General features: G+C 43.6%; 5 non-coding genes and 3 pseudogenes across 5 annotated transcripts; all 8 read right to left on the bottom strand.

Moving 5' to 3' along the window:
• Positions 1-6,333: 6,333 nt before the first annotated feature.
• Positions 6,334-6,508, bottom strand: LOC113099488 (uncharacterized; annotated as a pseudogene).
• Positions 6,509-12,654: 6,146 nt separating this feature from the next.
• LOC113099485 (U1 spliceosomal RNA) lies at positions 12,655-12,818 on the bottom strand. The gene has a single exon (XR_003289451.1). It is a non-coding gene; the product is annotated as a U1 spliceosomal RNA (small nuclear RNA).
• Positions 12,819-13,192: 374 nt separating this feature from the next.
• Positions 13,193-13,383, bottom strand: LOC113099493 (U2 spliceosomal RNA). The gene has a single exon (XR_003289457.1). It is a non-coding gene; the product is annotated as a U2 spliceosomal RNA (small nuclear RNA).
• Positions 13,384-15,269: 1,886 nt separating this feature from the next.
• LOC113099457 (U1 spliceosomal RNA) lies at positions 15,270-15,433 on the bottom strand. The gene has a single exon (XR_003289429.1). It is a non-coding gene; the product is annotated as a U1 spliceosomal RNA (small nuclear RNA).
• Positions 15,434-15,807: 374 nt separating this feature from the next.
• LOC113099508 (uncharacterized) lies at positions 15,808-15,985 on the bottom strand (annotated as a pseudogene).
• A 7,399-nt stretch (positions 15,986-23,384) lies between these two features.
• Positions 23,385-23,548, bottom strand: LOC113099482 (U1 spliceosomal RNA). Its single transcript, XR_003289449.1, has one exon. It is a non-coding gene; the product is annotated as a U1 spliceosomal RNA (small nuclear RNA).
• Positions 23,549-23,920: 372 nt separating this feature from the next.
• On the bottom strand, positions 23,921-24,094 carry LOC113099461 (uncharacterized; annotated as a pseudogene).
• Positions 24,095-24,193: 99 nt separating this feature from the next.
• Positions 24,194-24,357, bottom strand: LOC113099487 (U1 spliceosomal RNA). The gene has a single exon (XR_003289453.1). It is a non-coding gene; the product is annotated as a U1 spliceosomal RNA (small nuclear RNA).
• Between the last annotated feature and the right edge of the window lie 161 nt (positions 24,358-24,518).

Here is a 24,518-nt window from a genome sequence, read left to right as displayed (position 1 = left end):
AGACTTGTGTTGAGTTAAAATGGTGACATCTTCACTCTCTAAAAGGTATTTCTTTAAAAACTTTTTATAAAACTGTACTCTTTGGGCAAGTTAAAAGACACTGGGGTTTTCAAGTCCACTGGTAAAATTTTCAGTGTTCGTAGGTAAGACCCCATCCAAAATCGCGCCATTGCAGCCGTCTTGTTTTCTTTGGATGGGGTCGTGGCATAACTAATGTGCAGGGCGGTGAAGCGGCTGCCTAAAAACAGGTGGGGGTCTGGGAGGCCTTTTCCACCGTTCTCCGGCCTTTTCTTGATGGTCTCCCTCTTCAGGCGCTCCCACTTGGACCCCCACAGGAAGTAAAACACCGCCCTCTCCAGTTTCCCCAGGAACCACCGAGGGGGGCTAAAAACAGAACAGACAAGTAAAATCAGAGGTAAAATCACAGATTTAAAAATTAAAACCTTGCCTTCCATCGTCATCTGTCTTAGTCCCCAAAACCCCAGTCTTTTCCTAACTTTCCCTAACAAGTCAGTCCAGTTTTCCTGTCCACCCCCGTCTTTATCAAATTTAACGCCTAAAATCTTAAAATCGTTGTCTTTAAAAACCAAATCAAGTCCTCCTGTGTCCACGTCTCCCCACGGCCCGAAGAGCTGGGCCTCGGACTTGTTTCTATTGAGTTTGGCGCCCGAGGCCCGACCGTACCAGTCAGTCAAGTCCAGTGCTCTTCGTATTGATAAAACGTCTGTGGCTAAAAGAGTTACGTCGTCCATATATAAAACACAGGTCGCCGTCAGTCCCCCCGTCCCAGGAACGTCCAGTCCTTTGATCCATTTGTCCCTTCTCAAGATCTGTGCCAGTGGCTCGATGCAAGCCACATACAGAAGAGGAGATAAAGGACATCCCTGACGGACACCACTGTGTATGTCCACAGCTTTGGAAAGATGCCCATTTATTAGAATTTTGCTGACTATTCCCTTGTACAGCAGTCCCACCCAGGCTATAAACCTCTTTGGAAACCCCATTTTCTCCAGAACCTGGAAGAGGTACTGGTGCGAGACTCGATCAAATGCTTTTTCAAAATCTAAATTTAGGACTACTAGCCGAATATTTCTGTCTCTCGCGTAACAGATGGCGTCTCTAATCAGCACTAGGTTGTCTGTTATCTTTCTTCCGGGCACAGCACAACCTTGATCCGGGTGGATCACGTCCTCTAAAACAGTCGACATGCGTGTTGCTAAAATCTTACTAAAAAGTTTACAATCAAAATTTAAAAGCGTGATTGGTCGCCAGTTTTTCAAGTCAGTCTTGTCTCCTTTCTTATGTAATAATGAAACTATCCCTACTCTAAAGCTGTCAGGAAGTCTGTCAAGAGTCTCAAATTCTTTAAAAACGGTCAACAGTTCGTGTGCTAAAATGTCCCAGAAAGTCAGATAAAATTCAAAGGGAAGTCCGTCAATGCCAGGGGACTTCCCTTTTTTAAAATGTTTTAAAGCTTTCTGAATTTCTAAAACTGTAAAATCCTGGGATAAAAGCACATCTGGGCTCTTTACCTTTTTATTTAAAAAGGTTAAAACTTCCTCTAAAACCCCATTATGAGCCTCTTTTGCACTATATAAATTATTATAAAAGTTTTCAGTTTCATTTAAAATCTCTTTTGTGCCGCTTGCTTCCCTCCCGGTAAAAGTCTTCAAAGCAGAGATTGACCCACCCCGTGTAATAATTTTTTTAAAAAAGTATCTTGTGCATTTCTCCCCTTCTTCTATTTCTCTTTCTTTACATCTTAAAATAACACCCCTACTCTGAACTTCGAATAAAACTGACATTTCTTTCTTGACTTCTTTTATCTCTTCTGTAAAATCCAATCCACTGTTTAAAAGGTTAAAATATCTCTGCAGTCTTTTTTGCAGCCCCATCATGTGTCTTCTTTCCCTGTTCTTTTTCCTTTTCCCTATATTTCTAAAAAACTGTCTTGTCCGGTCCTTAACCACTTCCCACCACTGTGCACGTGTATCATAAAAGTCTTGGAGGGTCTGCCATTGGCTGAACTGCTCCCTATACTCTCTAACCACTTCTTCATCCTCTAATAGGGAGCAGTTCAGCTTCCACAGCCCTCCTCCTACCGTCACACCCATGGAAAGTGAAAGGGTGCAAGACAGTATCATGTGATCAGAAAAAAAGGGAGGGGTCAATGTTGCATCGGTTGGCGGGCAGTCCCTTGTAAAAACATAGTCAATTCGAGAGGCTCTGGTGCCATCACCACTGAACCAGGTGAAGCCCTCCTCTCTTTGATGCAATTGTTTAAAACAGTCAACTAACTTAAAATCCTTGACTAAATTTTGCAATAAAACCGATGTCTTATCGACCTTAAAATCTTCTCCTACTCCTATCTGTTTTGGATAAAACACAGTTAAAATCCCCTGCTACTATTAGGGGAGCCCTGCCTAACATGTGGGGCTGCAGGTCTTCTAAAAGCTCATATCTGTCATTTTTTTCTGTAAAACCATACACATTAAGAACCTTAAAATCCCTCCCTAAAAAAGTCAGGTTTGCTAAAAGAGCCCGCCCTTCCCTCACCACAGTGCTATCCTTCACCGTGATGTTTGAATTGTTGATTAAAATAGCGACACCGTCATTCTTGTTGAAGTTGGAGCCACTCCATATTGAGGGCCCCATGGTCCACATCTCCTCCAACTTTCTGTAACTATTTAAAAAGGGCAGAGCACACTCTTGCAGTAAAAACAAATCTGACTTAAAACACTTTAAAAAGGATAAAATGCTCTGTGCTCGTAAGGTGGACCTCACACTTCTTACATTAATGGTAGAGATAGTGAGGGCCATGAGCAGTATGGTTAAAACAGTATGAGACATTTAAACAGAAGACATAAAGACTACAAAAATATACTTAAAATCATGTTTTATCTTGTTTCACCTGCCCTTCCTTTCTCACAGATGAACTGGGTCCTGGAGAGCAGGTGCTCGACGCCTCGGGTGCTACAGAGAAATCCTCTTGTAACTCCCTAGGCGACGATGTTCTTAGCTTGATGTGCAAAAAAGATACCTCATTTGGGGACTCTAGGGGCCACATGCGTTCTTGATCTTCCAAATCGGAACTATCAAGCCGCTGTGCTGCCCTAGCTTTTTTCTCCTCGGTTTCCACCAGAGGAGATCCCGCAGGTCTTTTTTGCACTTGAGCATTTTGGAGTGAACACTCAAATTCACTCCCACTGGATTCCTGCACCAACTCTGACACCGTTTGTAGGGAGGAGCTTGTTTCTCCCTCGGTCACTTCTCCTTCCGTGCCTTTTTCCATTTCAATATCTGACTCCGCCCCTATGGCCGCCCCACTTCCTCCTTCCTGCCCAATCCCTGAGGCTGGCTGGGAATTTGAAATTCCCGCCAAAACCTCAGGGACCGCCTCCTCTTTCCTTTCTTCGTTTGTTTGGTGCCAATGTGGGGCGGCCATTTTGAGCTTGTTGGCAAAACTTTTAGGGCAATCTCTGTAGAGGTGGTTTGAATCTCCACAAAGATTGCACCGCCTGCCATTGGTACACTGTTCAAACCCGTGACCAATTTCTTTGCCTTCCCACAAACTAATTCTTGGCATACATCGGCTAAGTGACCAAATTTCCCACATTTCCGACATAACTTAGGCATACCCTGGTAATGAATGTAGCCTCTGTTCTCTCCAAGCACAATCATGGAGGGCAGATGTTTCAGGCCCTGGTAGCCCCCAGCGTCCTCCCATTGTTTAATGGGGATTCGCCAGGAGCATGTCCAGATACCATCTTCATCTAGCACCTTGACTGGCTGGCCTCGAACAGTGCAAAATCTACCCAGCCACACACATATATCTTCACCAGTCACAGTTTCATTGAACATTCTGACAATCACAGTTTTAAGTGTGTTGTCAGAAAGTTTCTCCACCATAAACATAGAGAACTGGGATTTAACAGATTCAAACCTTTGCCAAAACTCACTTAGCAGGGAAGCAGTCTTAAAACTCAAATCAAAACCTTTGTTCAGAGGCAGAGTCATCAAACAATTCAGGTCTTCAGGCTTAAAATGTAAGGTCTTTTGAACAAGCTTTCTGGAAAAGTCCATGCGGGACATACCCAGAAGCTTTCCATCGACCTCCTTGAATATAAAACGCACGCTGTGGTGCCTCCGCATGCCGGCACGAGCAGCCGACATGGTGGAGGCACCACCAGCACGCAGCGGCTAAAACAAACAATAAATTAACTAAATAAATTAGATAAAACCTTCTTACCTTAAAAACAAGTAGATTCTTCGCAAAGCGAGTCGTCTCCAATTAAAAGCCGCTTGTCAATTTACCTCTTGGAGGATAGAGGACTCGTGCCACAAGCCACACACGAGCCTAAAGGTCCACCTAGAGGCGATCGCTGTCTCAACCGTCCGACCAGACCACGTGATCTTAGCCAAAAGGCCGAGAAGCGATGCTGCTAAGACGCAGCAGGGAGGAAGCCGGACACGGCGATGCCCATCTCGGCTTTGGTAAGTTTTGGGAGACCTAAAAACGCTGGGGGATGGTACCCTGATAGCACACATACATCTAGGAGACGTCTATTTGACATATGAATTTACATCTGCAAGATGTAGTTTTAAGGCTGTTTGCTCATCTGCAATACGTCTATTGGACGTCTCCTTTTAGCAGTGTTTGGAAGGTTACTTTGGAAATGTAATAGGTTACAGATTACAAGTTACCCTGTTTAAAATGTTATAGTAGTATAACTTTTTCAATTACTTTATTAAAGTAATGTAACTAATTACTTTTGAGTACTTTTAGATTACTTTTCTAAATTTGTGAAAATTAAATAATAATAAATAAAAACATATACATCAACTCAAATACAGTTATCTAATAAGCATGTGTCATTCCTGTATAATAAACTCCTGAAACATTGGTGTTTTTTTAAACTGCTGTCTCTTTGTATATGATATGATAGGTAAAATGCATGACGTGACACAGAGCAGTTCTAGAAATGATGTTTATGTGCTCATGTACTCCTATATTGAGGCGGCAGAGGCTGACAACACTGCAAGCTTCAGTAGGCCTATTTGTATTAAATGAAACTGCATGTTTTTGCCATTAATTTACAGGAAGGGCGGACTGGGAAAAACAAAAAATTCTGTAAAAATTCTGGAAATTATTAGGGCGTATGTCTCAGAACAGTCAGTGCAATTTGGGAAAGAAATCAGTGAAATCTGTATGTGGATGTGTGTAAATATTCAAATGTAATTGCCTTTGTAATCGTTAAAAATTTCATAAGTAACTTTAATTTAATTACTAATTTTTTCTTCGTAACTGTAACTAATTACAGTTACATTCATTTTGTAATTAAATTACGTAATGCTGTTACATGTAACTAGTTACTCCCCAACACTGCCTTTTAGATGTCAGATAGATGTCAATTAGATGTCTTTTAGATGTTTATGATTTAGAAGGTATATAAAACTGACATCTGAAAGGCGTATGTCAGACGTTTGTAGATGGCAGATGCTTTCCAGATCAACAGTTCTTTAACAGACATCTTGCAGACGTAAGTGTGCTATCTGGGTAGTACCCTCCCCTGTCTACAACGTCACCGGGCCTCGTCCCGATCGGCCTGACGGAAAGTACGGCATGGCTCGTAACTCCCAAACGGTTGGTCGCAGAGCCACGTGCCTTATGACACCGGAATCCTTGGCTCGAGCCGAACGAGACGCAGGTCTCAGATTGGCCCGTCGCTCTGACGAAATTTTCGGGTATTTTGGATTTTGTCGAAAACCTTCTTTTGCAACCTGGCGCCAGGTATTTGGCCCAGTCCCACCCAAATCAGCACAGAAAGCTTCTCTGGAGTCTGAGTGTCAATAATCATCCAAAAATAGAGGAAATTTCCATTCACCTTGGCGAGGGGACCTCAAAGCGTGCTAAGGTGGCGTGTCCGAGGTGGCTCGAATGGCTATAACTCCAGGAAGGAGTGAGATCCCTTCACCCAAATCGGCACACCTGTGCAGGGGCTCAGTCCGAGGCCAGGTGAAAAAGGGCGCGGCGACAGGCCACTAGGTGTCGCTGTAAGCGACAACAAAATTAATACGAATCGAAAAAAAGGACAACCAAACAACATGGAGACAGTTACAGCTAGGCTGCAGTCAGTCCAATCTACTTTCAAAGTAAGGTCTGCGCTATGTTCGAACTAAACTACCCACCAGGGTCCGATTTTTCAAGAGCGCAAGTGACTTTGTTTCACAGGCGCACAACACAAATCTCGCATGTGACAGAACTCCCCATTCTGAAAGGAAAATAAATAAAAAACTGTAGAAACCTCTTCTGCTTTGTTTCACCAACAATTTCAGGGGAGAGCGTGAACGCAGTCCCCCACTACCATAAATTATGCAGTCGAGATTCCCGCATTTGGGGAATTCGCAGGGATCAGCATGGCCGGAGTGCAATGGACAAGCCTTGCAATTTTCAGTGTTCGTAGGTAAGACCCCATCCAAAATCGCGCCATTGCAGCCGTCTTGTTTTCTTTGGATGGGGTCGTGGCATAACTAATGTGCAGGGCGGTGAAGCGGCTGCCTAAAAACAGGTGGGGGTCTGGGAGGCCTTTTCCACCGTTCTCCGGCCTTTTCTTGATGGTCTCCCTCTTCAGGCGCTCCCACTTGGACCCCCACAGGAAGTAAAACACCGCCCTCTCCAGTTTCCCCAGGAACCACCGAGGGGGGCTAAAAACAGAACAGACAAGTAAAATCAGAGGTAAAATCACAGATTTAAAAATTAAAACCTTGCCTTCCATCGTCATCTGTCTTAGTCCCCAAAACCCCAGTCTTTTCCTAACTTTCCCTAACAAGTCAGTCCAGTTTTCCTGTCCACCCCCGTCTTTATCAAATTTAACGCCTAAAATCTTAAAATCGTTGTCTTTAAAAACCAAATCAAGTCCTCCTGTGTCCACGTCTCCCCACGGCCCGAAGAGCTGGGCCTCGGACTTGTTTCTATTGAGTTTGGCGCCCGAGGCCCGACCGTACCAGTCAGTCAAGTCCAGTGCTCTTCGTATTGATAAAACGTCTGTGGCTAAAAGAGTTACGTCGTCCATATATAAAACACAGGTCGCCGTCAGTCCCCCCGTCCCAGGAACGTCCAGTCCTTTGATCCATTTGTCCCTTCTCAAGATCTGTGCCAGTGGCTCGATGCAAGCCACATACAGAAGAGGAGATAAAGGACATCCCTGACGGACACCACTGTGTATGTCCACAGCTTTGGAAAGATGCCCATTTATTAGAATTTTGCTGACTATTCCCTTGTACAGCAGTCCCACCCAGGCTATAAACCTCTTTGGAAACCCCATTTTCTCCAGAACCTGGAAGAGGTACTGGTGCGAGACTCGATCAAATGCTTTTTCAAAATCTAAATTTAGGACTACTAGCCGAATATTTCTGTCTCTCGCGTAACAGATGGCGTCTCTAATCAGCACTAGGTTGTCTGTTATCTTTCTTCCGGGCACAGCACAACCTTGATCCGGGTGGATCACGTCCTCTAAAACAGTCGACATGCGTGTTGCTAAAATCTTACTAAAAAGTTTACAATCAAAATTTAAAAGCGTGATTGGTCGCCAGTTTTTCAAGTCAGTCTTGTCTCCTTTCTTATGTAATAATGAAACTATCCCTACTCTAAAGCTGTCAGGAAGTCTGTCAAGAGTCTCAAATTCTTTAAAAACGGTCAACAGTTCGTGTGCTAAAATGTCCCAGAAAGTCAGATAAAATTCAAAGGGAAGTCCGTCAATGCCAGGGGACTTCCCTTTTTTAAAATGTTTTAAAGCTTTCTGAATTTCTAAAACTGTAAAATCCTGGGATAAAAGCACATCTGGGCTCTTTACCTTTTTATTTAAAAAGGTTAAAACTTCCTCTAAAACCCCATTATGAGCCTCTTTTGCACTATATAAATTATTATAAAAGTTTTCAGTTTCATTTAAAATCTCTTTTGTGCCGCTTGCTTCCCTCCCGGTAAAAGTCTTCAAAGCAGAGATTGACCCACCCCGTGTAATAATTTTTTTAAAAAAGTATCTTGTGCATTTCTCCCCTTCTTCTATTTCTCTTTCTTTACATCTTAAAATAACACCCCTACTCTGAACTTCGAATAAAACTGACATTTCTTTCTTGACTTCTTTTATCTCTTCTGTAAAATCCAATCCACTGTTTAAAAGGTTAAAATATCTCTGCAGTCTTTTTTGCAGCCCCATCATGTGTCTTCTTTCCCTGTTCTTTTTCCTTTTCCCTATATTTCTAAAAAACTGTCTTGTCCGGTCCTTAACCACTTCCCACCACTGTGCACGTGTATCATAAAAGTCTTGGAGGGTCTGCCATTGGCTGAACTGCTCCCTATACTCTCTAACCACTTCTTCATCCTCTAATAGGGAGCAGTTCAGCTTCCACAGCCCTCCTCCTACCGTCACACCCATGGAAAGTGAAAGGGTGCAAGACAGTATCATGTGATCAGAAAAAAAGGGAGGGGTCAATGTTGCATCGGTTGGCGGGCAGTCCCTTGTAAAAACATAGTCAATTCGAGAGGCTCTGGTGCCATCACCACTGAACCAGGTGAAGCCCTCCTCTCTTTGATGCAATTGTTTAAAACAGTCAACTAACTTAAAATCCTTGACTAAATTTTGCAATAAAACCGATGTCTTATCGACCTTAAAATCTTCTCCTACTCCTATCTGTTTTGGATAAAACACAGTTAAAATCCCCTGCTACTATTAGGGGAGCCCTGCCTAACATGTGGGGCTGCAGGTCTTCTAAAAGCTCATATCTGTCATTTTTTTCTGTAAAACCATACACATTAAGAACCTTAAAATCCCTCCCTAAAAAAGTCAGGTTTGCTAAAAGAGCCCGCCCTTCCCTCACCACAGTGCTATCCTTCACCGTGATGTTTGAATTGTTGATTAAAATAGCGACACCGTCATTCTTGTTGAAGTTGGAGCCACTCCATATTGAGGGCCCCATGGTCCACATCTCCTCCAACTTTCTGTAACTATTTAAAAAGGGCAGAGCACACTCTTGCAGTAAAAACAAATCTGACTTAAAACACTTTAAAAAGGATAAAATGCTCTGTGCTCGTAAGGTGGACCTCACACTTCTTACATTAATGGTAGAGATAGTGAGGGCCATGAGCAGTATGGTTAAAACAGTATGAGACATTTAAACAGAAGACATAAAGACTACAAAAATATACTTAAAATCATGTTTTATCTTGTTTCACCTGCCCTTCCTTTCTCACAGATGAACTGGGTCCTGGAGAGCAGGTGCTCGACGCCTCGGGTGCTACAGAGAAATCCTCTTGTAACTCCCTAGGCGACGATGTTCTTAGCTTGATGTGCAAAAAAGATACCTCATTTGGGGACTCTAGGGGCCACATGCGTTCTTGATCTTCCAAATCGGAACTATCAAGCCGCTGTGCTGCCCTAGCTTTTTTCTCCTCGGTTTCCACCAGAGGAGATCCCGCAGGTCTTTTTTGCACTTGAGCATTTTGGAGTGAACACTCAAATTCACTCCCACTGGATTCCTGCACCAACTCTGACACCGTTTGTAGGGAGGAGCTTGTTTCTCCCTCGGTCACTTCTCCTTCCGTGCCTTTTTCCATTTCAATATCTGACTCCGCCCCTATGGCCGCCCCACTTCCTCCTTCCTGCCCAATCCCTGAGGCTGGCTGGGAATTTGAAATTCCCGCCAAAACCTCAGGGACCGCCTCCTCTTTCCTTTCTTCGTTTGTTTGGTGCCAATGTGGGGCGGCCATTTTGAGCTTGTTGGCAAAACTTTTAGGGCAATCTCTGTAGAGGTGGTTTGAATCTCCACAAAGATTGCACCGCCTGCCATTGGTACACTGTTCAAACCCGTGACCAATTTCTTTGCCTTCCCACAAACTAATTCTTGGCATACATCGGCTAAGTGACCAAATTTCCCACATTTCCGACATAACTTAGGCATACCCTGGTAATGAATGTAGCCTCTGTTCTCTCCAAGCACAATCATGGAGGGCAGATGTTTCAGGCCCTGGTAGCCCCCAGCGTCCTCCCATTGTTTAATGGGGATTCGCCAGGAGCATGTCCAGATACCATCTTCATCTAGCACCTTGACTGGCTGGCCTCGAACAGTGCAAAATCTACCCAGCCACACACATATATCTTCACCAGTCACAGTTTCATTGAACATTCTGACAATCACAGTTTTAAGTGTGTTGTCAGAAAGTTTCTCCACCATAAACATAGAGAACTGGGATTTAACAGATTCAAACCTTTGCCAAAACTCACTTAGCAGGGAAGCAGTCTTAAAACTCAAATCAAAACCTTTGTTCAGAGGCAGAGTCATCAAACAATTCAGGTCTTCAGGCTTAAAATGTAAGGTCTTTTGAACAAGCTTTCTGGAAAAGTCCATGCGGGACATACCCAGAAGCTTTCCATCGACCTCCTTGAATATAAAACGCACGCTGTGGTGCCTCCGCATGCCGGCACGAGCAGCCGACATGGTGGAGGCACCACCAGCACGCAGCGGCTAAAACAAACAATAAATTAACTAAATAAATTAGATAAAACCTTCTTACCTTAAAAACAAGTAGATTCTTCGCAAAGCGAGTCGTCTCCAATTAAAAGCCGCTTGTCAATTTACCTCTTGGAGGATAGAGGACTCGTGCCACAAGCCACACACGAGCCTAAAGGTCCACCTAGAGGCGATCGCTGTCTCAACCGTCCGACCAGACCACGTGATCTTAGCCAAAAGGCCGAGAAGCGATGCTGCTAAGACGCAGCAGGGAGGAAGCCGGACACGGCGATGCCCATCTCGGCTTTGGTAAGTTTTGGGAGACCTAAAAACGCTGGGGGATGGTACCCTGATAGCACACATACATCTAGGAGACGTCTATTTGACATATGAATTTACATCTGCAAGATGTAGTTTTAAGGCTGTTTGCTCATCTGCAATACGTCTATTGGACGTCTCCTTTTAGCAGTGTTTGGAAGGTTACTTTGGAAATGTAATAGGTTACAGATTACAAGTTACCCTGTTTAAAATGTTATAGTAGTATAACTTTTTCAATTACTTTATTAAAGTAATGTAACTAATTACTTTTGAGTACTTTTAGATTACTTTTCTAAATTTGTGAAAATTAAATAATAATAAATAAAAACATATACATCAACTCAAATACAGTTATCTAATAAGCATGTGTCATTCCTGTATAATAAACTCCTGAAACATTGGTGTTTTTTTAAACTGCTGTCTCTTTGTATATGATATGATAGGTAAAATGCATGACGTGACACAGAGCAGTTCTAGAAATGATGTTTATGTGCTCATGTACTCCTATATTGAGGCGGCAGAGGCTGACAACACTGCAAGCTTCAGTAGGCCTATTTGTATTAAATGAAACTGCATGTTTTTGCCATTAATTTACAGGAAGGGCGGACTGGGAAAAACAAAAAATTCTGTAAAAATTCTGGAAATTATTAGGGCGTATGTCTCAGAACAGTCAGTGCAATTTGGGAAAGAAATCAGTGAAATCTGTATGTGGATGTGTGTAAATATTCAAATGTAATTGCCTTTGTAATCGTTAAAAATTTCATAAGTAACTTTAATTTAATTACTAATTTTTTCTTCGTAACTGTAACTAATTACAGTTACATTCATTTTGTAATTAAATTACGTAATGCTGTTACATGTAACTAGTTACTCCCCAACACTGCCTTTTAGATGTCAGATAGATGTCAATTAGATGTCTTTTAGATGTTTATGATTTAGAAGGTATATAAAACTGACATCTGAAAGGCGTATGTCAGACGTTTGTAGATGGCAGATGCTTTCCAGATCAACAGTTCTTTAACAGACATCTTGCAGACGTAAGTGTGCTATCTGGGTAGTACCCTCCCCTGTCTACAACGTCACCGGGCCTCGTCCCGATCGGCCTGACGGAAAGTACGGCATGGCTCGTAACTCCCAAACGGTTGGTCGCAGAGCCACGTGCCTTATGACACCGGAATCCTTGGCTCGAGCCGAACGAGACGCAGGTCTCAGATTGGCCCGTCGCTCTGACGAAATTTTCGGGTATTTTGGATTTTGTCGAAAACCTTCTTTTGCAACCTGGCGCCAGGTATTTGGCCCAGTCCCACCCAAATCAGCACAGAAAGCTTCTCTGGAGTCTGAGTGTCAATAATCATCCAAAAATAGAGGAAATTTCCATTCACCTTGGCGAGGGGACCTCAAAGCGTGCTAAGGTGGCGTGTCCGAGGTGGCTCGAATGGCTATAACTCCAGGAAGGAGTGAGATCCCTTCACCCAAATCGGCACACCTGTGCAGGGGCTCAGTCCGAGGCCAGGTGAAAAAGGGCGCGGCGACAGGCCACTAGGTGTCGCTGTAAGCGACAACAAAATTAATACGAATCGAAAAAAAGGACAACCAAACAACATGGAGACAGTTACAGCTAGGCTGCAGTCAGTCCAATCTACTTTCAAAGTAAGGTCTGCGCTATGTTCGAACTAAACTACCCACCAGGGTCCGATTTTTCAAGAGCGCAAGTGACTTTGTTTCACAGGCGCACAACACAAATCTCGCATGTGACAGAACTCCCCATTCTGAAAGGAAAATAAATAAAAAACTGTAGAAACCTCTTCTGCTTTGTTTCACCAACAATTTCAGGGGAGAGCGTGAACGCAGTCCCCCACTACCATAAATTATGCAGTCGAGATTCCCGCATTTGGGGAATTCGCAGGGATCAGCATGGCCGGAGTGCAATGGACAAGCCTTGCCCTGGGTGAACCGCCTTCTTGATCATGGTGTCTCCCCTGCCAGGTAAGTATGAAGGCCCAGGCGGTCAGCCAGAGGTGTGATTTGCATCTCTACCATCCTCACCAACGGTTAGCCCTCCGCCCCCCCTCCAGGAAAGGAAGGACGGGTGCCTTCCGTTACTGGCCTGGAAACTGCCAAGCTCATGGGCCGGTGCTTCCCAACGCCAGTTTTAGATGACTCTCTTTAAACAAACACACCTGATTCGATGCGTCACCTCGTCTGTGAAAGACTTCAAGACCTCAGGTGGGTGCATCGTTAGTGGAAGAGTCCAAGACCCCAGGTGGACACATCAGGAAAAAAGTTTGCAATAAACCACAGCATCTGCAACGGCAGCTCTCATTCCTTGTTCTGCTATTCGACACAATAAATGGCAATCCCCAAAAAGGGAAAGCACACCGTTCCTGGAGACACTGCAATACCAGGCCGATGCATGGAGTGGACGGAGCAAGCCCCGGCTCCAGCTCCGTGATCTAAAAATCCATTTAATATGTAGTCCCCGGATGGGGGACGTATCAGATATTAAACTGATAAGAACAGATACTACACTTGATCTTAGCCAAAAGGCCGAGAAGCGATGCTGCTAAGACGCAGCAGGGAGGAAGCCGGACACGGCGATGCCCATCTCGGCTTTGGTAAGTTTTGGGAGACCTAAAAACGCTGGGGGATGGTACCCTGATAGCACACATACATCTAGGAGACGTCTATTTGACATATGAATTTACATCTGCAAGATGTAGTTTTAAGGCTGTTTGCTCATCTGCAATACGTCTATTGGACGTCTCCTTTTAGCAGTGTTTGGAAGGTTACTTTGGAAATGTAATAGGTTACAGATTACAAGTTACCCTGTTTAAAATGTTATAGTAGTATAACTTTTTCAATTACTTTATTAAAGTAATGTAACTAATTACTTTTGAGTACTTTTAGATTACTTTTCTAAATTTGTGAAAATTAAATAATAATAAATAAAAACATATACATCAACTCAAATACAGTTATCTAATAAGCATGTGTCATTCCTGTATAATAAACTCCTGAAACATTGGTGTTTTTTTAAACTGCTGTCTCTTTGTATATGATATGATAGGTAAAATGCATGACGTGACACAGAGCAGTTCTAGAAATGATGTTTATGTGCTCATGTACTCCTATATTGAGGCGGCAGAGGCTGACAACACTGCAAGCTTCAGTAGGCCTATTTGTATTAAATGAAACTGCATGTTTTTGCCATTAATTTACAGGAAGGGCGGACTGGGAAAAACAAAAAATTCTGTTAAAATTCTGGAAATTATTAGGGCGTATGTCTCAGAACAGTCAGTGCAATTTGGGAAAGAAATCAGTGAAATCTGTATGTGGATGTGTGTAAATATTCAAATGTAATTGCCTTTGTAATCGTTAAAAATTTCATAAGTAACTTTAATTTAATTACAAATTTTTTCTTCGTAACTGTAACTAATTACAGTTACATTCATTTTGTAATTAAATTACGTAATGCTGTTACATGTAACTAGTTACTCCCCAACACTGCCTTTTAGATGTCAGATAGATGTCAATTAGATGTCTTTTAGATGTTTATGATTTAGAAGGTATATAAAACTGACATCTGAAAGGCGTATGTCAGACGTTTGTAGATGGCAGATGCTTCCTTGCTCAACAGTTCTTACAGACATCTGCAGACGTAGTTGCTACTGGTAGTACCCCCCTGTCTACAACGTCACCGGGCCTCGTCCCGATCGGCCTGACGGAAAGTACGGCATGGCTCGTAACTCCCAAACGGTTGGTCGCAGAGCCACGTGCCTTATGACACCGGAATCCTTGGCTCGAGCCGAACGAGACGCAGGTCTCAGATTGGCCCGTCGCTCTGACGAAATTTTCGGGTATTTTGGATTTTGTCGAAAACCTTCTTTTGCAACCTGGCGCCAGGTATTTGGCCCAGTCCCACCCAAATCAGCACAGAAAGCTTCTCTGGAGTCTGAGTGTCAATAATCATCCAAAAATAGAGGAAATTTCCATTCACCTTGGCGAGGGGACCTCAAAGCGTGCTAAGGTGGCGTGTCCGAGGTGGCTCGAATGGCTATAACTCCAGGAAGGAGTGAGATCCCTTCACCCAAATCGGCACACCTGTGCAGGGGCTCAGTCCGAGGCCAGGTGAAAAAGGGCGCGGCGACAGGCCACTAGGTGTCGCTGTAAGCGACAACAAAATTAATACGAATCGAAAAAAAGGACAACCAAACAACATGGAGACAGTTACAGCTAGGCTGCAGTCAGTCCAATCTACTTTCAAAGTAAGGTCTGCGCTATGTTCGAACTAAACTACCCACCAGGGTCCGATTTTTCAAGAGCGCAAGTGACTTTGTTTCACAGGCGCACAACACAAATCTCGCATGTGACAGAACTCCCCATTCTGAAAGGAAAATAAATAAAAAACTGTAAAAACCTCTTCTGCTTTGTTTCACCAACAATTTCAGGGGAGAGCGCGAACGCAGTCCCCCACTACCATAAATTATGCAGTCGAGATTCCCGCATTTGGGGAATTCGCAGGGGTCAGCATGGCCGGAGTGCAATGGACAAGCCTCGCCCTGGGTGAACCGCCTTCTTGATCATGGTGTCTCCCCTGCCAGGTAAGTATGAAGGCCCAGGCGGTCAGCCAGAGGTGTGATTTGCATCTCTACCATCCTCACCAACGGTTAGCCCTCCGCCCCCCCTCCAGGAAAGGAAGGACGGGTGCCTTCCGTTACTGGCCTGGAAACTGCCAAGCTCATGGGCCGGTGCTTCCCAACGCCAGTTTTAGATGACTCTCTTTAAACAAACACACCTGATTCGATGCGTCACCTCGTCTGTGAAAGACTTCAAGACCTCAGGTGGGTGCATCGTTAGTGGAAGAGTCCAAGACCCCAGGTGGACACATCAGGAAAAAAGTTTGCAAAAAACCACAGCATCTGCAATGGCAGCTCTCATTCCTTGTTCTGCTATTCGACACAATAAATGGCAATCCCCAAAAAGGGAAAGCACACCGTTCCTGGAGACACTGCAATACCAGGCCGATGCATGGAGTGGACGGAGCAAGCCCCGGCTCCAGCTCCGTGATCTAAAAATCCATTTAATATGTAGTCCCCGGATGGGGGACGTATCAGATATTAAACTGATAAGAACAGATTTTTTTTTTTTTTTGAAAAATTTTATTGTCACAATACATTTTGGTTACATGCACACATTTGTTTTGTTAAAACACATTATACAATGGTTGTTGTTGTTGTTTTTGTTGTTGTTGTTTAATGCACAGGATAATTTTTAAATTAATTAATACACAAATAAAAACATTTTGTATTGAGTGTGTTTTTTGTTGTTGTTGTGTGTCTGTAGTGCTAGAGAAAATAAAAAATAAAAAACAGTGTTATTAAAATCAAAAGACAGGTTTAAAAACGTTCTCTTCTGTTGTGCAAAAACGGGTATGTCCTTTAAAGAAAAAAGATTAAACCATCAGCTCAGTTCCTCAAAACCAGTCCCAGAGGCCTGACCCTTCTGGGCCCAGAGGAGATCCTCTTAAACCGAGGCACCGCTGTCCCACTTCAGGTGTTTGGGGGCATCTACGGGCAGTCAGGGCTCGTGGCTATGGGGACCTTTCCCGTGTAGCTCTGACCCTCCACATCCGAATGGCGACATGCGGTGTACTCCTGCAGCCTTGATTTGGCTAGCTGGATGGTGGCGTGCAGGGACCCCTGCATGCGCTTCCCTACCAGTAGGTTTCTGGAGGTCCATATGGCGTCTTGGATGCAGAGGATGGTAAGCCATAGCTTAGGGGGTGTTTTTGCTGGCATTTGTTTTTGGCTCACCCCTCCTCTCCCCATTGGGTAGTCTGGGACCCCCCCTACTGTTAGGTACGGGAATTGCTGGGGGCCAGCTGTCGCCCACAGGTCCCTCACAGCGCTGCACTCCCATAAGGCGTGCCTCACGGTCTCGGGGGCGCCACATCCGGACCGCGGGCAGATGGGGTTCTTTGACATGCCTCGGGAGTGCATCACGGCCCTGACCGGGAGGATCTCATGGGCAACCATCCAAGCCAGGTCTCGGTGTCGGTTGTGAAGAGCTGAGTGGGACACATTCCGCCAAACGTTTTGGGCTTCACCTAGAGTGAGCCCGCGTACTGGACACACTTGTTCCCGTTCCTGCACAAGAGAGAGTATAGAGCGATGATTGGTTAAAACAGTCACACTTTCTTTTTCCAAATTAAATTTCTTTAAAAAGTTCTTTATGTGTGTGTATGCTGGGGGTTGGTCAAAGGCAACTGGCATTGTCAAGTCTGTCTGTACAATATTTTGGGTTCTTAAGTAGGACCCCATCCAAAACCGGGTCATGGCTCCTGTTTTGTCTTGTTTGGATGGGGTTCGGGCATATTTTATATGTAGTGCAGTATAAAAAGCTCCTAAAAACAAGTAGGGGTCTGGCACTCCTTTTCCTCCATTTTGGGGTGCTTTCTTCATGGTTGCTCTTTTGAGTCGCTCCCACTTAGACCCCCATAAAAAATAAAACATTGCACGTTCCAGAGATACAAGAAAGAGTCTGGGGGGAAAGAAAACAGAACACAGCAATAAAAACAGGGGTAAAATCACAGCTTTTATGATTAAAACCTTTCCTTCAAATGTCAAACGTCTCAGTCCCCAGAAACCTAGTTTTTTCCGCACTTTAACCATCACGTCATGCCAATTTCCACTCCCTCCCCCGTCTCTGTCAAACTTAATACCCAGTATTTTTAACTCTGTCCTTTTAAAAGTAGTGTCCAGTCCAGCGAGCTCACTAGGTTTCCAGGGACCGTAAAACTGTGCTTGTGTTTTATCTCGGTTCAGTCTGGCTCCCGATGCTTTCCCAAACCAGTCTGTCAGGTCCATAGTCCTCTGTGTTGATAAAACGTCAGTACATAAAAGGTTGACATCATCCATATATAAAACAGTCTTTGCAGTCAGTCCTCCAGTCCCGGGTATAGTCAGTCCACTGATCCATGTATCCCTTCTCAATACCTGCGCTAGGGGTTCGATGCAAGCCACATACAGGAGAGGAGATAACGGACAGCCCTGACGGACGCCGCTGCATATATTTATCGCTTTTGAGAGATTCCCGTTAACTAGGATTTTGCTGGTTATGTCTTTATACAGCAATCCCACCCAAGCTAAGAACCTCCTGGGAAACCCCATTTTTTCCAAAACTTGAAACAAGTAGTGGTGCGAGACTCGGTCGAATGCTTTTTCAAAGTCTAAATTTAAAACTATCAGCCGAATATTTCTGTCTCTCGCATAACAGATGGCGTCTCTTATCAGTACGAGGCTGTCTGTGATCTTTCTCCCAGGGACGGCGCAGGCTTGATCCGGGTGGATCAGATCTGCTAAAACTGTTGACATTCGTGTTGTTAAAAGTTTACTAAAAAGTTTACAATCAAAGTTTAAAAGGGTTATAGGACGCCAGTTTTTTAAATCTGTCTTGTCATCTTTTTTGTGTAGTAGGGTCATTATTCCTATCCTAAAACTGTCAGGGAGCTGGTCGATCTTGTCAAAGTCATTAAAAACAGCCAGTAAGTCTTGTCTTAAAATGTCCCAAAAGGTCAAATAAAATTCAAGAGGGAGTCCATCAACTCCAGGAGTTTTCCCTTTTTTGAATTTTTGAATACTTTTGTCTATCTCAGAAATGTTAAAATCCTTTGTCAGACTGGTATTTCCATTTATTGTTTTCTCTATGCTTGTTAAAATTTCGCTCAAAATGCTGTTGTCACTTGCCTTTTCTTCATAGAGTTCTTCATAAAAGCTTTCTATTACTGATAAAATATCCTTTGTGTCTGTCATTGTTTCTCCTTCTTTATTTCTTAATTTAAATATTGCTCTACCTCCATCAATAACTTTCTTAAAAAAGTATCTGCTGCATTTCTCGCCTTCCTCTATTTCCCTTTCTTTACTCCTGAAGAGAACACCTCTACTTTTAACCTCCGCTAATTCTGACATGTCTTTCTTAACTTCCTTAATTTCTTCGTTAAAATCAAAACCCTGGCTAAGAAGATAAAAGTAACGTTGTAGCCTCTTTTGCAGTCCCACCATTCGTCTTTTTTCTTTTAATTTTTTCTTTTTCCCTGCCCATCTAAAAAAAGTCTTGGTCTTTGCCTTTACCATCTCCCACCACTGTGCTCGTGAATCATAAAAGTCTTGTAAAGTCTGCCATTGGCTGTACTGCTCCCTGTAGTATGTTGTGATCTCTGGGTCTTCCAGCAGGGAGCAGTTCAGTTTCCATATCCCTCCACCTGTCGTCACACCTGTGGGAAAAGAAAGGGTGCAAGAAAGCATAGCGTGGTCTGAAAAGAAAACGGGCATTAGTTTAGCATCCACTGGTGTAAGGTCTCGCGTAAAGATATAGTCTATACGGGAGGCTTTAGTGCCATCACCACTAAACCAGGTGAATCCTTTTTCCCCAGGATGCATGGTTCTAAAACAGTCAGTCAATTTAAAATCCTTTATAATGTTCTGTAGTAAAATTGACGTTTTATCCATTTTAAAATCCTCTCTCTCCCCTTTTCTATCATTTTTACTTAAAATGCAATTAAAATCCCCTGCTAAAATAAATGGGGTCTTTCCTAAAAGGTGGGACTGCACGTCTTCTAAAAGGTCGTTCCTTTCATTTTTATCTGTAAAAGCATACATATTTAAAATATTAAAATCATGTCCTAAGAAGGACAGATTTATTAAAAGAGCTCTCCCATCTCTCACCACTGTGCTACCCTTCACCAAGAGCTGAGGATTTTTTATTAAAATGGCTACTCCATCGGCTCTGTTAAAATTTGATCCACTCCACACAGATACATGGGGCCATTGTTCTTCCCATCTCCTATAATTGGACATAAAAAGGTAAAGCACATTCTTGTAAAAGCAGGATATCGCTATTTTGGGTTTGTAAAAAGGATAAAACCATTTGAGCTCTCAACTGTGACCTCACACTTCTTACATTTAAGGTGGAGAGTGTGAGTGTCATGATAAAAACAGTTAAAAATGATAAATACAACATTTTAGAAGACATAAATAACTAAAATTTCAATTAAAAAGGATATCTGTATCTTGTGAAACCAGCTCTTCTTCTTTTCCCCTATTTGGGGAATCCGGAGATTGAAGCTGTTTCCCCCTTGAGCTAGCCCTAGGGGTTGATGTTTGGAGTTCTATTGACAAGAAAGATATTTCGTTTGGGGAACCGAGTGGGAAAAGCCGGTTCAGATCCCCTGATGAGAAGGAATCTGATCGCAATCCCACTCTATCTCTTTTCTCATTCTTCTCCTCAATGGGAGATCGGGCAATCCTTTTTTTCCCTCTCAATATAACTCCTGGAAGATCATTACTTACCTCTATCTCTTGTTTCTCCTCCACTACCTTTTCCTGTTCTTGTTCACTATCCTCCTCCTTGCTCTGTTCATTTGACTCCTTTTCTTTCTCTATTAGGGATTGGTGGAGTTCCATCTCCTCATTTCCGTCTGCTCCAATAGTGTGGTTTGGCGGGAAATTTGGAGTTTGCTCCGCCCCCCCTCTCTCCTTACCTCTGTTATCCATTTTCTCTCCACCAACCCCAGGGTTTGGCGGGAGATTTGAATTTAGCTCCACCTCCTCATTGGCCTGTTGTACTCGCTCCTCAACCGCCATTTTGTCTGATTTTACTTTGTTGGCAAACGATTTGGGGCAATCTCTGTAGAGATGAGACAAGTCTCCACAAAGATTACACTTTCTGCCATTTGGACATTCTTCAAAGGAATGTCCAATTTCTCTACACTTGTTACAAAAGAGTTTCTGGCATGCTTCAACAAGATGCCCAAACTCCCCACATCGCCGGCAGAGTTTGGGCATTCCCTGGTAGTGGATGTAGCCCCTGTTTTCTCCCAGAACTATCATTTGTGGTAAATGCCTCAGACCTTGGAAGCCCTGTGGGTCTTCCCATTGCGTAATGGGGACCCTCCAGGAACAATTCCAAAAACCGTCTTCATCATAAACCTTCATAGCCTGGCCCCTTACAGTGCAAAATCTACCCAGCCATGGTCAAATGTCTTCTCCATTCACAGTCTCATTGAACATTCTAACGATAACCATTTTTTGTGTGTTATCAGGTAGTTTCTCAACTTTAAACATGGAAAACTGGGTCTTGTGTGTGTCAAAGCGCTGCCAGAACTCATTTAACAGTGCTGCATTTTTAAAACTCACATCGAAGCCTTTGTTAAAAGGCAGGGTTAGAATGCAATTTAAATCAGCAGGATTAAAACCTAGAAGTTTTTGCATAAGTTTCCTCGAAAAATCCAACCTTGACATTTCCATTAACTTTCCATCTTTTTCTAAAAAAAGGAACCTAGTGCTGTGGTGCCTCCGCATGCCGGCACGAGCAGCCGACATGTTGGAGGCACCGACAGCTAAAAGGAATCAAACAAACTAAAAAATTACCACAGCAATAAAAACAACGTAAAACAGGAAATAACTTACCTTAAGACCAGTTTCTCAATAAAAAAAACTCCTCCTAAAAAACAAGCACAACACAATATGAAAGACAATAAATAGTAAAAAAAGTATGCCAGATGCAATACAATATACCTCTCGGGAGGTGTAGGACGTGCTATGGTAGAGCACAACCTAAAAACCTCCAAGAGGCGATCGCAGTCTCTTCCTTTAAGCCAGACACTTGATCTTAGCCAAAAGGCCGAGAAGCGATGCTGCTAAGACGCAGCAGGGAGGAAGCCGGACACGGCGATGCCCATCTCGGCTTTGGTAAGTTTTGGGAGACCTAAAAACGCTGGGGGATGGTACCCTGATAGCACACATACATCTAGGAGACGTCTATTTGACATATGAATTTACATCTGCAAGATGTAGTTTTAAGGCTGTTTGCTCATCTGCAATACGTCTATTGGACGTCTCCTTTTAGCAGTGTTTGGAAGGTTACTTTGGAAATGTAATAGGTTACAGATTACAAGTTACCCCTGTTTAAAATGTTATAGTAGTATAACTTTTTCAATTACTTTATTAAAGTAATGTAACTAATTACTTTTGAGTACTTTTAGATTACTTTTCTAAATTTGTGAAAATTAAATAATAATAAATAAAAACATATACATCAACTCAAATACAGTTATCTAATAAGCATGTGTCATTCCTGTATAATAAACTCCTGAAACATTGGTGTTTTTTTAAACTGCTGTCTCTTTGTATATGATATGATAGGTAAAATGCATGACGTGACACAGAGCAGTTCTAGAAATGATGTTTATGTGCTCATGTACTCCTATATTGAGGCGGCAGAGGCTGACAACACTGCAAGCTTCAGTAGGCCTATTTGTATTAAATGAAACTGCATGTTTTTGCCATTAATTTACAGGAAGGGCGGACTGGGAAAAAAAAAAATTCTGTTAAAATTCTGGAAATTATTAGGGCGTATGTCTCAGAACAGTCAGTGCAATTTGGGAAAGAAATCAGTGAAATCTGTATGTGGATGTGTGTAAATATTCAAATGTAATTGCCTTTGTAATCGTTAAAAATTTCATAAGTAACTTTAATTTAATTACAAATTTTTTCTTCGTAACTGTAACTAATAACAGTTACATTCATTTTGTAATTAAATTACGTAATGCTGTAACATGTAACTAGTTACTCCCCAACCACTGCCTTTTAGATGTCAGATAGATGTCAATTAGATGTCTTTTAGATGTTTATGATTTAGAAGGTATATAAAACTGACATCTGAAAGGCGTATGTCAGACGTTTGTAGATGGCAGATGCTCCTTGGCTCGAGCCGAACGAGACTGTCTGCAACGTCACCGGGCCTTGTCCCGATCGGCCTGACGGTGGAACTGCAGCGACGGAAAGTACGGCATCGCTCGTAACTCCCAAACGGTTGGTCGCAGAGCCACGTGCCTTATGTCACCGGAATCCTTGGCTCGAGCCGAACGAGACGCAGGTCTCAGATTGGCCCGTCGCTCTGACGAAATTTTCGGGTATTTTGGATTTTGTCGAAAACCTTCTTTTGCAACCTGGCGCCAGGTATTTGGCCCAGTCCCACCCAAATCAGCACAGAAAGCTTCTCTGGAGTCTGACTGTCAATAATCATCCAAAAAAATAGGAAATTTCCATTCACCTTGGCGAGGGGACCTCAAAGCGTGCTAAGGTGGCGTGTCCGAGGTGGCTCGAATGGCTATAACTCCAGGAAGGAGTGAGATCCCTTCACCCAAATCGGCACACCTGTGCAGGGGCTCAGTCCGAGGCCAGGTGAAAAAAGGGCGCGGCGACAGGCCACTAGGTGTCGCTGTAAGCGACAACAAAATTAATACGAATCGAAAAAAGGACAACCAAACAACATGGAGACAGTTACAGCTAGGCTGCAGTCAGTCCAATCTACTTTCAAAGTAAGGTCTGCGCTATGTTCGAACTAAACTACCCACCAGGGTCCGATTTTTCAAGAGCGCAAGTGACTTTGTTTCACAGGCGCACAACACAAATCTCGCATGTGACAGAACTCCCCATTCTGAAAGGAAAATAAATAAAAAACTGTAAAAACCTCTTCTGCTTTGTTTCACCAACCAATTTCAGGGGAGAGCGCGAACGCAGTCCCCCACTACCATAAATTATGCAGTCGAGATTCCCGCATTTGGGGAATTCGCAGGGGTCAGCATGGCCGGAGTGCAATGGACAAGCCTCGCCCTGGGTGAACCGCCTTCTTGATCATGGTGTCTCCCCTGCCAGGTAAGTGTGAAGGCCCCAGCGGTCAGCCAGAGGTGTGATTTGCATCTCTACCATCCTCACCAACGGTTAGCCCTCGCCCCCCCTCCAGGAAAGGAAGGACGGGTGCCTTCCGTTACTTGGCCTGGAAACTGCCCAAGCTCATGGCCGGTGCTTCCCAAGCCAGTTTTAGATGACTCTCTTTAACAAACACACCTGATTCGATGCGTCACCTCGTCGTGAAAGACTTCAAGACCTCAGGTGGGTGCATCGTTAGTGGAAGAGTCCAAGACCCCAGGTGAGACACATCAGGAAAAAGTTTGCAAAAAACCAACGCATCTGCAATGCAGGCTCTCATTCCTTGTTCTGCTATTCGACACAATAAATGGCAATCCCCCAAAAAGGGAAAGCACACCGTTCCTGGAGACACTGCAATACCAGGCCGATGCATGGAGTGGACGGAGCAAGCCCCGGCTCCAGCTCCGTGATCTAAAAATCATTTAATATGTAGTCCCGGATGGGGACGTATCAGATTATTAAACTGATAAGAACAGATTTTTTTTCTTTTGAAATTTTATTGTCACAATACATTTTGGTTACATGCACACATTTCCCATTCTGAAGGAAAATAAATAAAAAACTGTAAAAACCTCTTCTGCTTTGTTTCACCAACAATTTCAGGGAGAGCGGCGAACGCAGTCCCCCACTACCATAAAATTATGCAGTCGAGATTCCCGCATTTGGGGAATTCGCAGGGTCAGCATGGCCGGAGTGCAATGGACAAGCCTCGCCTGGGTGAACCGCCTTCTTGATCATGGTGTCTCCCCTGCCAGGTAAGTATGAAGGCCCAGGCGGTCAGCCAGAGGTGTGATTTGCATCTCTACCATCCTCACCAACGGTTAGCCCTCCGCCCCCTCCAGGAAAGAAGGACGGGTGCCTTCCGTTACTGGCCTGGAAACTGCCAAGCTCATGGGCCGGTGCTTCCCAACGCCAGTTTTAGAT

This window comes from Carassius auratus, unplaced genomic scaffold, assembly GCF_003368295.1.
Source record: "Carassius auratus strain Wakin unplaced genomic scaffold, ASM336829v1 scaf_tig00216951, whole genome shotgun sequence".
NCBI lineage: Eukaryota > Metazoa > Chordata > Actinopteri > Cypriniformes > Cyprinidae > Carassius > Carassius auratus.
This window is presented reverse-complemented; position numbering and strand designations above follow the sequence as displayed.